The sequence below is a fragment of the Triturus cristatus genome, chromosome 4_2 (assembly GCF_964204655.1).
Source record: "Triturus cristatus chromosome 4_2, aTriCri1.1, whole genome shotgun sequence".
Classification (NCBI taxonomy): Eukaryota; Metazoa; Chordata; class Amphibia; order Caudata; family Salamandridae; genus Triturus; species Triturus cristatus.
In genome coordinates, this window is record NC_140586.1 from 145,276,486 (window position 1) to 145,290,212 (window position 13,727).

Genomic DNA, 13,727 nt, shown 5'->3' on the forward strand with positions numbered 1-13,727 from the left:
ACGTTCATCATACATGTATGAATGTGTGGGTGAATGTAGGGACAGTCATGTCCCTTGCGTCAATGTTGCTCATCCTGTGAGATGCCATTCAGAGGGTGCAACAAAGCATATTGGGTACCGGGAGACACGCATCAGTCACTTCCATGTCCGGACATGGACTTAACCACGGCCAGATCCCATGTGTCATTGTTGCAAGCCATGTGCTGGTCCGGCATACGTCAGGCCAGACCACTCCTCTTACGCTCCGAGGGGGGGCCCTCATTGCTACCCGTCGCAGGCGTACTTGCTGGTGGTGTGCAGATCACTGGTCTAGTTGTCAGCATTAAGGGTGGGCGTAGTGGGCGTAGTGGGGCTACGTGAAGCAGCACGTAGTGTGCCCAAATCTACGCCCACTACGCGCTTCGCGTAGCCCCACTACGTGCCACCCACCTCCCGCCCGCCCTTCTTTTAAATAATATACGCAATGAAAAATAAATTAAAGTAAGTCGACTTACCCGTAAGCGCGGCGTCTCCGGGGCTCCCTCTTTCTGTTTCTAATTTCTTCTGGCAAATGCGCATGCGCGGACGCCCGCGCATGCGCATTTCTCGCGAGAAATGCGCATGCGCGGGTGTCCGCGCATGTGCATTTGCCAGAAGAAATTAGAAACAGAAAGAGGGAGCCCCGGAGACGCCGCGCTTACGGGTAAGTCGACTTACTTTAATTTATTTTTCATTGCTTATATTATTAAAAGGAGGGCAGGCGGGAGGTGGGTGGCGGGTGGCAAGCAGCTACGCTTCGCCCTCGGCGTGTGCGTAGCGCTGCCCTGCTTCGCCTACTTCGGAAAGTGCGAAGCAGGCAGCGCTACGTACACTACGTGGGCGAAGCGTAGTGCTACGCCCGGGGTTAGTCAGCATGTCACAGCCACTCCCTGAGGGCAGGTTTGCACGCACACAACACCCATCCGGCACAGGCGTCACAGGCCATGTGACTTCGCCAACATAAGGGGCCGACGACATCTCATTCCCCTCTGCCGGTGGTGACTGGATGACGGACGCTCCACAGTTCTCAATCATAACGGGCCCATGAGTAGTTGCGCCCAGGGTTAGTGGCACCCGAGGCCTTGCGGCCGTCACGGGCCTGCCACCACGTGGCGCTGACTGGGTTTGCACAGGGTTAGGGGCACCTGGAGCATTGCGGCACAGGCACCCCGCCACGGGACGGTGACTTTGGGTGCACTGAGTCAATGGCACCTTAAGCTGCTGAGCGGGTGTGCAGCCTGCGATGATGCCCCGTTCCAGCAGTCCGGACAGCTCAGGTTTTGTGTGCCTGCTGGACCGCAGTGTAGGCCAGAGCCAGCGGGCAGCACGGTCCTACCGCCATGTGGCGTCGCTTCCAGGTTAGTGGCACCCATTGGGCTGAGCGGGTGTGCAGCCTGCGATGAGACCAGGTGCCCTGGTATGTCCTCTGCCATGGAGTAATCAAGACCCAGCACCAAACGTGAGAGCTGGAGGCCTGCAGAGCGGGGCGGCATGGTGTGGAGTGTGCCATGTCTGCGGGCCCCAGGCTTGTGGCTTGCAGCGGCACGTGGTGGGACCTCCTGTCTGCATGCCGGTGGCGTAAGGTGAGCAGTGCCACCTGGGTGTGCATGGGCGGACATGCTTTTTGGGCGGCGGGAGGGGCTGCGGTGTCTCTGTCTGGGTGTGCATGGGCGGACAGGCGATGTTGTCTTGTGCGATTGTGTGGACTGTGCCAAACATGTATCTGGAATCTAAAAGCTGATTGGTCGCACACTGCTACACCTACCAAGCGTGTTCCCCCAATGAAAAAGTGGTCCCTGAGGTCAGCGTCGGCGAGTACGCCTATGCCCGAGTCATGAGTGCGAGTATGCGTGGCGTGTGCCATCCCTGGACACGTGTTTCGAGGTTGTTGCCTCTCGTCAGCAGGGAGTAGGAAAAGTGTATGGGGTTGCTGTGTAAGCTGCTAAAATCAATAACAGGTAAATACCTCTCGTAGCGCGCAGGGCGTACACCATGAGCCCGTCGGCCCCACCGGCTCAAGGGAGCCTGAATATAAAGTAAAAGCTGATTGGTCGCACACTGCTACACCTACCAAGCGTGTTCCCCCAATGAAAAAGTGGTCCCTGAGGTCAGCGTCGGCGAGTACGCCTATGCCCGAGTCATGAGTGCGAGTATGCGTGGCGTGTGCCATCCCTGGACACGTGTTTCGAGGTTGTTGCCTCTCGTCAGCAGGGAGTAGGAAAAGTGTATGGGGTTGCTGTGTAAGCTGCTAAAATCAATAACAGGTAAATACCTCTCGTAGCGCGCAGGGCGTACACCATGAGCCCGTCGGCCCCACCGGCTCAAGGGAGCCTGAATATAAAGTAAAAGCTGATTGGTCGCACACTGCTACACCTACCAAGCGTGTTCCCCCAATGAAAAAGTGGTCCCTGAGGTCAGCGTCGGCGAGTACGCCTATGCCCGAGTCATGAGTGCGAGTATGCGTGGCGTGTGCCATCCCTGGACACGTGTTTCGAGGTTGTTGCCTCTCGTCAGCAGGGAGTAGGAAAAGTGTATGGGGTTGCTGTGTAAGCTGCTAAAATCAATAACAGGTAAATACCTCTCGTAGCGCGCAGGGCGTACACCATGAGCCCGTCGGCCCCACCGGCTCAAGGGAGCCTGAATATAAAGTAAAAGCTGATTGGTCGCACACTGCTACACCTACCAAGCGTGTTCCCCCAATGAAAAAGTGGTCCCTGAGGTCAGCGTCGGCGAGTACGCCTATGCCCGAGTCATGAGTGCGAGTATGCGTGGCGTGTGCCATCCCTGGACACGTGTTTCGAGGTTGTTGCCTCTCGTCAGCAGGGAGTAGGAAAAGTGTATGGGGTTGCTGTGTAAGCTGCTAAAATCAATAACAGGTAAATACCTCTCGTAGCGCGCAGGGCGTACACCATGAGCCCGTCGGCCCCACCGGCTCAAGGGAGCCTGAATATAAAGTAAAAGCTGATTGGTCGCACACTGCTACACCTACCAAGCGTGTTCCCCCAATGAAAAAGTGGTCCCTGAGGTCAGCGTCGGCGAGTACGCCTATGCCCGAGTCATGAGTGCGAGTATGCGTGGCGTGTGCCATCCCTGGACACGTGTTTCGAGGTTGTTGCCTCTCGTCAGCAGGGAGTAGGAAAAGTGTATGGGGTTGCTGTGTAAGCTGCTAAAATCAATAACAGGTAAATACCTCTCGTAGCGCGCAGGGCGTACACCATGAGCCCGTCGGCCCCACCGGCTCAAGGGAGCCTGAATATAAAGTAAAAGCTGATTGGTCGCACACTGCTACACCTACCAAGCGTGTTCCCCCAATGAAAAAGTGGTCCCTGAGGTCAGCGTCGGCGAGTACGCCTATGCCCGAGTCATGAGTGCGAGTATGCGTGGCGTGTGCCATCCCTGGACACGTGTTTCGAGGTTGTTGCCTCTCGTCAGCAGGGAGTAGGAAAAGTGTATGGGGTTGCTGTGTAAGCTGCTAAAATCAATAACAGGTAAATACCTCTCGTAGCGCGCAGGGCGTACACCATGAGCCCGTCGGCCCCACCGGCTCAAGGGAGCCTGAATATAAAGTAAAAGCTGATTGGTCGCACACTGCTACACCTACCAAGCGTGTTCCCCCAATGAAAAAGTGGTCCCTGAGGTCAGCGTCGGCGAGTACGCCTATGCCCGAGTCATGAGTGCGAGTATGCGTGGCGTGTGCCATCCCTGGACACGTGTTTCGAGGTTGTTGCCTCTCGTCAGCAGGGAGTAGGAAAAGTGTATGGGGTTGCTGTGTAAGCTGCTAAAATCAATAACAGGTAAATACCTCTCGTAGCGCGCAGGGCGTACACCATGAGCCCGTCGGCCCCACCGGCTCAAGGGAGCCTGAATATAAAGTAAAAGCTGATTGGTCGCACACTGCTACACCTACCAAGCGTGTTCCCCCAATGAAAAAGTGGTCCCTGAGGTCAGCGTCGGCGAGTACGCCTATGCCCGAGTCATGAGTGCGAGTATGCGTGGCGTGTGCCATCCCTGGACACGTGTTTCGAGGTTGTTGCCTCTCGTCAGCAGGGAGTAGGAAAAGTGTATGGGGTTGCTGTGTAAGCTGCTAAAATCAATAACAGGTAAATACCTCTCGTAGCGCGCAGGGCGTACACCATGAGCCCGTCGGCCCCACCGGCTCAAGGGAGCCTGAATATAAAGTAAAAGCTGATTGGTCGCACACTGCTACACCTACCAAGCGTGTTCCCCCAATGAAAAAGTGGTCCCTGAGGTCAGCGTCGGCGAGTACGCCTATGCCCGAGTCATGAGTGCGAGTATGCGTGGCGTGTGCCATCCCTGGACACGTGTTTCGAGGTTGTTGCCTCTCGTCAGCAGGGAGTAGGAAAAGTGTATGGGGTTGCTGTGTAAGCTGCTAAAATCAATAACAGGTAAATACCTCTCGTAGCGCGCAGGGCGTACACCATGAGCCCGTCGGCCCCACCGGCTCAAGGGAGCCTGAATATAAAGTAAAAGCTGATTGGTCGCACACTGCTACACCTCCCAAGCGTGTTCCCCCAATGAAAAAGTGGTCCCTGAGGTCAGCGTCGGCGAGTACGCCTATGCCCGAGTCATGAGTGCGAGTATGCGTGGCGTGTGCCATCCCTGGACACGTGTTTCGAGGTTGTTGCCTCTCGTCAGCAGGGAGTAGGAAAAGTGTATGGGGTTGCTGTGTAAGCTGCTAAAATCAATAACAGGTAAATACCTCTCGTAGCGCGCAGGGCGTACACCATGAGCCCGTCGGCCCCACCGGCTCAAGGGAGCCTGAATATAAAGTAAAAGCTGATTGGTCGCACACTGCTACACCTACCAAGCGTGTTCCCCCAATGAAAAAGTGGTCCCTGAGGTCAGCGTCGGCGAGTACGCCTATGCCCGAGTCATGAGTGCGAGTATGCGTGGCGTGTGCCATCCCTGGACACGTGTTTCGAGGTTGTTGCCTCTCGTCAGCAGGGAGTAGGAAAAGTGTATGGGGTTGCTGTGTAAGCTGCTAAAATCAATAACAGGTAAATACCTCTCGTAGCGCGCAGGGCGTACACCATGAGCCCGTCGGCCCCACCGGCTCAAGGGAGCCTGAATATAAAGTAAAAGCTGATTGGTCGCACACTGCTACACCTACCAAGCGTGTTCCCCCAATGAAAAAGTGGTCCCTGAGGTCAGCGTCGGCGAGTACGCCTATGCCCGAGTCATGAGTGCGAGTATGCGTGGCGTGTGCCATCCCTGGACACGTGTTTCGAGGTTGTTGCCTCTCGTCAGCAGGGAGTAGGAAAAGTGTATGGGGTTGCTGTGTAAGCTGCTAAAATCAATAACAGGTAAATACCTCTCGTAGCGCGCAGGGCGTACACCATGAGCCCGTCGGCCCCACCGGCTCAAGGGAGCCTGAATATAAAGTAAAAGCTGATTGGTCGCACACTGCTACACCTACCAAGCGTGTTCCCCCAATGAAAAAGTGGTCCCTGAGGTCAGCGTCGGCGAGTACGCCTATGCCCGAGTCATGAGTGCGAGTATGCGTGGCGTGTGCCATCCCTGGACACGTGTTTCGAGGTTGTTGCCTCTCGTCAGCAGGGAGTAGGAAAAGTGTATGGGGTTGCTGTGTAAGCTGCTAAAATCAATAACAGGTAAATGCCTCTCGTAGCGCGCAGGGCGTACACCATGAGCCCGTCGGCCCCACCGGCTCAAGGGAGCCTGAATATAAAGTAAAAGCTGATTGGTCGCACACTGCTACACCTACCAAGCGTGTTCCCCCAATGAAAAAGTGGTCCCTGAGGTCAGCGTCGGCGAGTACGCCTATGCCCGAGTCATGAGTGCGAGTATGCGTGGCGTGTGCCATCCCTGGACACGTGTTTCGAGGTTGTTGCCTCTCGTCAGCAGTGAGTAGGAAAAGTGTATGGGGTTGCTGTGTAAGCTGCTAAAATCAATAACAGGTAAATACCTCTCGTAGCGCGCAGGGCGTACACCATGAGCCCGTCGGCCCCACCGGCTCAAGGGAGCCTGAATATAAAGTAAAAGCTGATTGGTCGCACACTGCTACACCTACCAAGCGTGTTCCCCCAATGAAAAAGTGGTCCCTGAGGTCAGCGTCGGCGAGTACGCCTATGCCCGAGTCATGAGTGCGAGTATGCGTGGCGTGTGCCATCCCTGGACACGTGTTTCGAGGTTGTTGCCTCTCGTCAGCAGGGAGTAGGAAAAGTGTATGGGGTTGCTGTGTAAGCTGCTAAAATCAATAACAGGTAAATACCTCTCGTAGCGCGCAGGGCGTACACCATGAGCCCGTCGGCCCCACCGGCTCAAGGGAGCCTGAATATAAAGTAAAAGCTGATTGGTCGCACACTGCTACACCTACCAAGCGTGTTCCCCCAATGAAAAAGTGGTCCCTGAGGTCAGCGTCGGCGAGTACGCCTATGCCCGAGTCATGAGTGCGAGTATGCGTGGCGTGTGCCATCCCTGGACACGTGTTTCGAGGTTGTTGCCTCTCGTCAGCAGGGAGTAGGAAAAGTGTATGGGGTTGCTGTGTAAGCTGCTAAAATCAATAACAGGTAAATACCTCTCGTAGCGCGCAGGGCGTACACCATGAGCCCGTCGGCCCCACCGGCTCAAGGGAGCCTGAATATAAAGTAAAAGCTGATTGGTCGCACACTGCTACACCTACCAAGCGTGTTCCCCCAATGAAAAAGTGGTCCCTGAGGTCAGCGTCGGCGAGTACGCCTATGCCCGAGTCATGAGTGCGAGTATGCGTGGCGTGTGCCATCCCTGGACACGTGTTTCGAGGTTGTTGCCTCTCGTCAGCAGGGAGTAGGAAAAGTGTATGGGGTTGCTGTGTAAGCTGCTAAAATCAATAACAGGTAAATACCTCTCGTAGCGCGCAGGGCGTACACCATGAGCCCGTCGGCCCCACCGGCTCAAGGGAGCCTGAATATAAAGTAAAAGCTGATTGGTCGCACACTGCTACACCTACCAAGCGTGTTCCCCCAATGAAAAAGTGGTCCCTGAGGTCAGCGTCGGCGAGTACGCCTATGCCCGAGTCATGAGTGCGAGTATGCGTGGCGTGTGCCATCCCTGGACACGTGTTTCGAGGTTGTTGCCTCTCGTCAGCAGGGAGTAGGAAAAGTGTATGGGGTTGCTGTGTAAGCTGCTAAAATCAATAACAGGTAAATACCTCTCGTAGCGCGCAGGGCGTACACCATGAGCCCGTCGGCCCCACCGGCTCAAGGGAGCCTGAATATAAAGTAAAAGCTGATTGGTCGCACACTGCTACACCTACCAAGCGTGTTCCCCCAATGAAAAAGTGGTCCCTGAGGTCAGCGTCGGCGAGTACGCCTATGCCCGAGTCATGAGTGCGAGTATGCGTGGCGTGTGCCATCCCTGGACACGTGTTTCGAGGTTGTTGCCTCTCGTCAGCAGGGAGTAGGAAAAGTGTATGGGGTTGCTGTGTAAGCTGCTAAAATCAATAACAGGTAAATACCTCTCGTAGCGCGCAGGGCGTACACCATGAGCCCGTCGGCCCCACCGGCTCAAGGGAGCCTGAATATAAAGTAAAAGCTGATTGGTCGCACACTGCTACACCTACCAAGCGTGTTCCCCCAATGAAAAAGTGGTCCCTGAGGTCAGCGTCGGCGAGTACGCCTATGCCCGAGTCATGAGTGCGAGTATGCGTGGCGTGTGCCATCCCTGGACACGTGTTTCGAGGTTGTTGCCTCTCGTCAGCAGGGAGTAGGAAAAGTGTATGGGGTTGCTGTGTAAGCTGCTAAAATCAATAACAGGTAAATACCTCTCGTAGCGCGCAGGGCGTGCACCATGAGCCCGTCGGCCCCACCGGCTCAAGGGAGCCTGAATATAAAGTAAAAGCTGATTGGTCGCACACTGCTACACCTACCAAGCGTGTTCCCCCAATGAAAAAGTGGTCCCTGAGGTCAGCGTTGGCGAGTACGCCTATGCCCGAGTCATGAGTGCGAGTATGCGTGGCGTGTGCCATCCCTGGACACGTGTTTCGAGGTTGTTGCCTCTCGTCAGCAGGGAGTAGGAAAAGTGTATGGGGTTGCTGTGTAAGCTGCTAAAATCAATAACAGGTAAATACCTCTCGTAGCGCGCAGGGCGTGCACCATGAGCCCGTCGGCCCCACCGGCTCAAGGGAGCCTGAATATAAAGTAAAAGCTGATTGGTCGCACACTGCTACACCTACCAAGCGTGTTCCCCCAATGAAAAAGTGGTCCCTGAGGTCAGCGTCGGCGAGTACGCCTATGCCCGAGTCATGAGTGCGAGTATGCGTGGCGTGTGCCATCCCTGGACACGTGTTTCGAGGTTGTTGCCTCTCGTCAGCAGGGAGTAGGAAAAGTGTATGGGGTTGCTGTGTAAGCTGCTAAAATCAATAACAGGTAAATACCTCTCGTAGCGCGCAGGGCGTACACCATGAGGCCGTCGGTCCCACCGGCTCAAGGGAGCCTGAATATAAAGTAAAAGCTGATTGGTCGCACACTGCTACACCTACCAAGCGTGTTCCCCCAATGAAAAAGTGGTCCCTGAGGTCAGCGTCGGCGAGTACGCCTATGCCCGAGTCATGAGTGCGAGTATGCGTGGCGTGTGCCATCCCTGGACACGTGTTTCGAGGTTGTTGCCTCTCGTCAGCAGGGAGTAGGAAAAGTGTATGGGGTTGCTGTGTAAGCTGCTAAAATCAATAACAGGTAAATACCTCTCGTAGCGCGCAGGGCGTACACCATGAGCCCGTCGGCCCCACCGGCTCAAGGGAGCCTGAATATAAAGTAAAAGCTGATTGGTCGCACACTGCTACACCTACCAAGCGTGTTCCCCCAATGAAAAAGTGGTCCCTGAGGTCAGCGTCGGCGAGTACGCCTATGCCCGAGTCATGAGTGCGAGTATGCGTGGCGTGTGCCATCCCTGGACATGTGTTTCGAGGTTGTTGCCTCTCGTCAGCAGGGAGTAGGAAAAGTGTATGGGGTTGCTGTGTAAGCTGCTAAAATCAATAACAGGTAAATACCTCTCGTAGCGCGCAGGGCGTACACCATGAGCCCGTCGGCCCCACCGGCTCAAGGGAGCCTGAATATAAAGTAAAAGCTGATTGGTCGCACACTGCTACACCTACCAAGCGTGTTCCCCCAATGAAAAAGTGGTCCCTGAGGTCAGCGTCGGCGAGTACGCCTATGCCCGAGTCATGAGTGCGAGTATGCGTGGCGTGTGCCATCCCTGGTGTTTCGAGGTTGTTGCCTCTCGTCAGCAGGGAGTAGGAAAAGTGTATGGGGTTGCTGTGTAAGCTGCTAAAATCAATAACAGGTAAATACCTCTCGTAGCGCGCAGGGCGTACACCATGAGCCCGTCGGCCCCACCGGCTCAAGGGAGCCTGAATATAAAGTAAAAGCTGATTGGTCGCACACTGCTACACCTACCAAGCGTGTTCCCCCAATGAAAAAGTGGTCCCTGAGGTCAGCGTCGGCGAGTACGCCTATGCCCGAGTCATGAGTGCGAGTATGCGTGGCGTGTGCCATCCCTGGACACGTGTTTCGAGGTTGTTGCCTCTCGTCAGCAGGGAGTAGGAAAAGTGTATGGGGTTGCTGTGTAAGCTGCTAAAATCAATAACAGGTAAATACCTCTCGTAGCGCGCAGGGCGTACACCATGAGCCCGTCGGCCCCACCGGCTCAAGGGAGCCTGAATATAAAGTAAAAGCTGATTGGTCGCACACTGCTACACCTACCAAGCGTGTTCCCCCAATGAAAAAGTGGTCCCTGAGGTCAGCGTCGGCGAGTACGCCTATGCCCGAGTCATGAGTGCGAGTATGCGTGGCGTGTGCCATCCCTGGACACGTGTTTCGAGGTTGTTGCCTCTCGTCAGCAGGGAGTAGGAAAAGTGTATGGGGTTGCTGTGTAAGCTGCTAAAATCAATAACAGGTAAATACCTCTCGTAGCGCGCAGGGCGTACACCATGAGCCCGTCGGCCCCACCGGCTCAAGGGAGCCTGAATATAAAGTAAAAGCTGATTGGTCGCACACTGCTACACCTACCAAGCGTGTTCCCCCAATGAAAAAGTGGTCCCTGAGGTCAGCGTCGGCGAGTACGCCTATGCCCGAGTCATGAGTGCGAGTATGCGTGGCGTGTGCCATCCCTGGACACGTGTTTCGAGGTTGTTGCCTCTCGTCAGCAGGGAGTAGGAAAAGTGTATGGGGTTGCTGTGTAAGCTGCTAAAATCAATAACAGGTAAATACCTCTCGTAGCGCGCAGGGCGTACACCATGAGCCCGTCGGCCCCACCGGCTCAAGGGAGCCTGAATATAAAGTAAAAGCTGATTGGTCGCACACTGCTACACCTACCAAGCGTGTTCCCCCAATGAAAAAGTGGTCCCTGAGGTCAGCGTCGGCGAGTACGCCTATGCCCGAGTCATGAGTGCGAGTATGCGTGGCGTGTGCCATCCCTGGACACGTGTTTCGAGGTTGTTGCCTCTCGTCAGCAGGGAGTAGGAAAAGTGTATGGGGTTGCTGTGTAAGCTGCTAAAATCAATAACAGGTAAATACCTCTCGTAGCGCGCAGGGCGTACACCATGAGCCCGTCGGCCCCACCGGCTCAAGGGAGCCTGAATATAAAGTAAAAGCTGATTGGTCGCACACTGCTACACCTACCAAGCGTGTTCCCCCAATGAAAAAGTGGTCCCTGAGGTCAGCGTCGGCGAGTACGCCTATGCCCGAGTCATGAGTGCGAGTATGCGTGGCGTGTGCCATCCCTGGACACGTGTTTCGAGGTTGTTGCCTCTCGTCAGCAGGGAGTAGGAAAAGTGTATGGGGTTGCTGTGTAAGCTGCTAAAATCAATAACAGGTAAATACCTCTCGTAGCGCGCAGGGCGTACACCATGAGCCCGTCGGCCCCACCGGCTCAAGGGAGCCTGAATATAAAGTAAAAGCTGATTGGTCGCACACTGCTACACCTACCAAGCGTGTTCCCCCAATGAAAAAGTGGTCCCTGAGGTCAGCGTCGGCGAGTACGGGCTCATGGTGTACGCCCTGCGCGCTACGAGAGGTATTTACCTGTTATTGAATTTAGCAGCTTACACAGCAACCCCATACACTTTTCCTACTCCCTGCTGACGAGAGGCAACAACCTCGAAACACGTGTCCAGGGATGGCACACGCCACGCATACTCGCACTCATGACTCGGGCATAGGCGTACTCGCCGACGCTGACCTCAGGGACCACTTTTTCATTGGGGGAACACGCTTGGTAGGTGTAGCAGTGTGCGACCAATCAGCTTTTACTTTATATTCAGGCTCCCTTGAGCCGGTGGGGCCGACGGGCTCATGGTGTACGCCCTGCGCGCTACGAGAGGTATTTACCTGTTATTGATTTTAGCAGCTTACACAGCAACCCCATACACTTTTCCTACTCCCTGCTGACGAGAGGCAACAACCTCGAAACACGTGTCCAGGGATGGCACACGCCACGCATACTCGCACTCATGACTCGGGCATAGGCGTACTCGCCGACGCTGACCTCAGGGACCACTTTTTCATTGGGGGAACACGCTTGGTAGGTGTAGCAGTGTGCGACCAATCAGCTTTTACTTTATATTCAGGCTCCCTTGAGCCGGTGGGGCCGACGGGCTCATGGTGTACGCCCTGCGCGCTACGAGAGGTATTTACCTGTTATTGATTTTAGCAGCTTACACAGCAACCCCATACACTTTTCCTACTCCCTGCTGACGAGAGGCAACAACCTCGAAACACGTGTCCAGGGATGGCACACGCCACGCATACTCGCACTCATGACTCGGGCATAGGCGTACTCGCCGACGCTGACCTCAGGGACCACTTTTTCATTGGGGGAACACGCTTGGTAGGTGTAGCAGTGTGCGACCAATCAGCTTTTACTTTATATTCAGGCTCCCTTGAGCCGGTGGGGCCGACGGGCTCATGGTGTACGCCCTGCGCGCTACGAGAGGTATTTACCTGTTATTGATTTTAGCAGCTTACACAGCAACCCCATACACTTTTCCTACTCCCTGCTGACGAGAGGCAACAACCTCGAAACACGTGTCCAGGGATGGCACACGCCACGCATACTCGCACTCATGACTCGGGCATAGGCGTACTCGCCGACGCTGACCTCAGGGACCACTTTTTCATTGGGGGAACACGCTTGGTAGGTGTAGCAGTGTGCGACCAATCAGCTTTTACTTTATATTCAGGCTCCCTTGAGCCGGTGGGGCCGACGGGCTCATGGTGTACGCCCTGCGCGCTACGAGAGGTATTTACCTGTTATTGATTTTAGCAGCTTACACAGCAACCCCATACACTTTTCCTACTCCCTGCTGACGAGAGGCAACAACCTCGAAACACGTGTCCAGGGATGGCACACGCCACGCATACTCGCACTCATGACTCGGGCATAGGCGTACTCGCCGACGCTGACCTCAGGGACCACTTTTTCATTGGGGGAACACGCTTGGTAGGTGTAGCAGTGTGCGACCAATCAGCTTTTACTTTATATTCAGGCTCCCTTGAGCCGGTGGGGCCGACGGGCTCATGGTGTACGCCCTGCGCGCTACGAGAGGTATTTACCTGTTATTGATTTTAGCAGCTTACACAGCAACCCCATACACTTTTCCTACTCCCTGCTGACGAGAGGCAACAACCTCGAAACACGTGTCCAGGGATGGCACACGCCACGCATACTCGCACTCATGACTCGGGCATAGGCGTACTCGCCGACGCTGACCTCAGGGACCACTTTTTCATTGGGGGAACACGCTTGGTAGGTGTAGCAGTGTGCGACCAATCAGCTTTTACTTTATATTCAGGCTCCCTTGAGCCGGTGGGGCCGACGGGCTCATGGTGTACGCCCTGCGCGCTACGAGAGGTATTTACCTGTTATTGATTTTAGCAGCTTACACAGCAACCCCATACACTTTTCCTACTCCCTGCTGACGAGAGGCAACAACCTCGAAACACGTGTCCAGGGATGGCACACGCCACACATACTCGCACTCATGACTCGGGCATAGGCGTACTCGCCGACGCTGACCTCAGGGACCACTTTTTCATTGGGGGAACACGCTTGGTAGGTGTAGCAGTGTGCGACCAATCAGCTTTTACTTTATATTCAGGCTCCCTTGAGCCGGTGGGGCCGACGGGCTCATGGTGTACGCCCTGCGCGCTACGAGAGGTATTTACCTGTTATTGATTTTAGCAGCTTACACAGCAACCCCATACACTTTTCCTACTCCCTGCTGACGAGAGGCAACAACCTCGAAACACGTGTCCAGGGATGGCACACGCCACGCATACTCGCACTCATGACTCGGGCATAGGCGTACTCGCCGACGCTGACCTCAGGGACCACTTTTTCATTGGGGGAACACGCTTGGTAGGTGTAGCAGTGTGCGACCAATCAGCTTTTACTTTATATTCAGGCTCCCTTGAGCCGGTGGGGCCGACGGGCTCATGGTGTACGCCCTGCGCGCTACGAGAGGTATTTACCTGTTATTGATTTTAGCAGCTTACACAGCAACCCCATACACTTTTCCTACTCCCTGCTGACGAGAGGCAACAACCTCGAAACACGTGTCCAGGGATGGCACACGCCACGCATACTCGCACTCATGACTCGGGCATAGGCGTACTCGCCGACGCTGACCTCAGGGACCACTTTTTCATTGGGGGAACACGCTTGGTAGGTGTAGCAGTGTGCGACCAATCAGCTTT